Genomic DNA, 2,803 nt, shown 5'->3' with positions numbered 1-2,803 from the left:
CGCTTCGGTGGACTCGTCATGTAACCGGATGAAGCCATGCCACATTTTATCATTTATCATGAACTATGTACTACTAAGGCAAGAATGCATGTGTCATGAACTTGTCATGGATGAATTTGTATTGAATTTGTCGTGAGAACTAAAGTTTGTCAACAATTTCTATGATTACAAACTTTTGTGCTGAGATGAGGGGCAGAACTGAGTAGGTGCTCTGTTTTAAACCCTACCTCCACACCCCCTGGCGGTAGGTTGCTGAACCCTACCGCCAGGGCCCATGGCGGTAAGGGGGTGGCACAGGTAGTGTATCAGTACTATAACGAGATACATCCCTCCCTTGGCGGTAGGGTAGGCCTACCGCCAGGCCTGGGCGGTAGGGTGTGACCCTACCACCAAGGGGGGCATTTATCTCGTTACAGTACCGATACACGCCCAGCGCCACCCCCTTACCGCCATGGGCCCTGGCGGTAGGGTTCAGTAACCTACCGCCAGGGGGTGTGGCGGTAGGGATTAAAACATAGCACCTCCTCTGTTCTGCCCTCATCTAAGGCCCAACTCAATTCAAGCACATACATAACTCAACATAGTTCATTACGCTCATACTTCATAACATAGTTCATTAACTCAACATAGTTCATAACTCAACATAGTTCATCTACAGCCAAATCTTAGAATGATAAACTAGCAAGCACATACATAACATAACTCAACTCAACATAGTTCATTACATCCACGAATAACACATGTTCAAAGTAATTAAAACATGACCTGGTTCGAATGACATCGGTTGAAACTAATAGCTCAAGCTCGACGACACATTTTCTAAGCAGGTAACAGAACTCTCATACTTATCAGACGTTCAATTTGATCGTCACGCGCTTGATTACGCTTCAGTTGAAAGTCGGTGGATCCTGCCCAATGAAACAACACACCATTTCACGGAACCAGGCCCATGTAGCACGGTGGGTCGGATTCTCTGACACGCCTTGTTTGATTGCCCATCCTATGACCTGGTCGGGTTCCTCAAGTCAATCTCACGGAATTCTTCTTTGCTGGAAGTGAACGCAATCTCAATTGCCAAAGCGTGTCTGCAAGCATATTCCCGATCTTGCAGCTCGTCAAGCATCCTCCTTTTTTCGTTCACAAGCTTTCGGAAAGCTTTTTTCTCCTTAGCATCAGAAGGTTCCTCGATAAAGTTATACTTGTTGAAATCCTTCATGGTCGCATTTGCCTCATCACAACTCTTCAACCATGCTTCACATTCCCTCTTCAAGCAACGGTGTCGCTCCGACATGAGCTTCTCACACGCTATGTTCATAGTCATGGATCGGGAGCCATCCTACATGAATATATGGGTTTAAGGTGGCATACAACAAAACACAAAATAAATTCAATGGAGTACAACACTTGGTTACTTGATATGACATACAACACCAAATTCTTAATGAGTTCAGATGCTAAGGGTACAAGTCATAGTAGTTCAAATGACGACCAAGCAAAGGGTACATGTCATTGTAGTCCAAATGACAAATATTACATAGCCTCATTCAATTCTATTTGGCGTACGGTCCCGGGTTGCAACAAATAACATCATTTCTTTCTTTGACCCATGCCCAACGAGAAGCCCGCTTCTCGTCCGACGAGAATGGTTGGCGCACTAACCAATCAATGACCTGGCCACGATTTCCCATGTCTATCTCAGCACCTTCTTCCGTTGTCGCATACAATGCAATTTGAATTGCAAGATCATGCCTGCAATTTTTTTCCGCCGTCTTGAGCTTGGTCATCTTCCTCTCCTTTTTTGATTAAATTTTCGAAACAGTCAGCACTGAAATAATAATATGAAAAGGCCCTACACGCCGCATTCAATGCATCAATGGCTTCCATCCAGGAGTTCATCTTTTCCTCAATCACTTCGCGTTCACGCTTCGCCGCCGCCTCAGCAGAAAATTCAACGAAAACGAACGGTGACATCCTATATTTCGACAAGTTGCTATTAAAATGAACTAGGTTTAATTGCTTTGTTAAGCCTAACTCAACCCCAATTATGTACACTAATACTAGCACTAGATCTAGGTACACAAACAATTACAAACAATTCTAGGCACATCATACATAAGAAAATCACAAACATAACCCTAAATGGGTCATAGTAATTATTTGACCACACCAAAATGATGAACTAGGTTTTGCAACCAAATGAGCAAATGCAAACTAAACAAAGATATCAACCAATCAAAATGAGGGGAAATGAGAGAGCTATCTTGGGTGATGAAAATGGTAAAAATCCACCGGGGAAATCTCTAACAAATGAGAGAGATTTGACAGGCTTTTGTGCTTGAAAGAGAGAGGGGGAGACTTCAGCTAGGGGGAGAGGTGAGGAATGGGTGGGCTGAATGAGTGGATGAGGAGTGGGGGAGGAAATATCCAGCCCCTCCCTCCCTTATCCACCTCCCAGGACCCTACAACCAGGATCCATGGCGGTAGGACCTTTTCCACGTCAGCACGACCAAACGGCCGTCAATCGCCATCCAGGGGCCTACCGCCATGGTCCATGAGGGTAGGTCGTGCAAGCCTACCGTCACAGCCCCTGACGGTAGGCAAAAGGGTCAGATCTCGAATTTTTTTCAGAGGGGGTCAGATCCTGAATTTGTTAAGCAAAAGGGTTAAAACACGAAATTTTGCCTCCGGCAGCTACCAACTCGGTATGGAGAAGCGCGTCGCGTCCAGTCGCGTCAGGCTGCTACGGACGGCTCACACCTTTCCCTTTGTTTATGCTGAGCCAATGACAAACCCCGTTTGGCAA

This window comes from Triticum dicoccoides, chromosome 6B, assembly GCF_002162155.2.
Source record: "Triticum dicoccoides isolate Atlit2015 ecotype Zavitan chromosome 6B, WEW_v2.0, whole genome shotgun sequence".
Lineage (NCBI taxonomy): Eukaryota > Viridiplantae > Streptophyta > Magnoliopsida > Poales > Poaceae > Triticum > Triticum dicoccoides.
Note: the sequence above shows the minus strand (reverse complement) of the source record.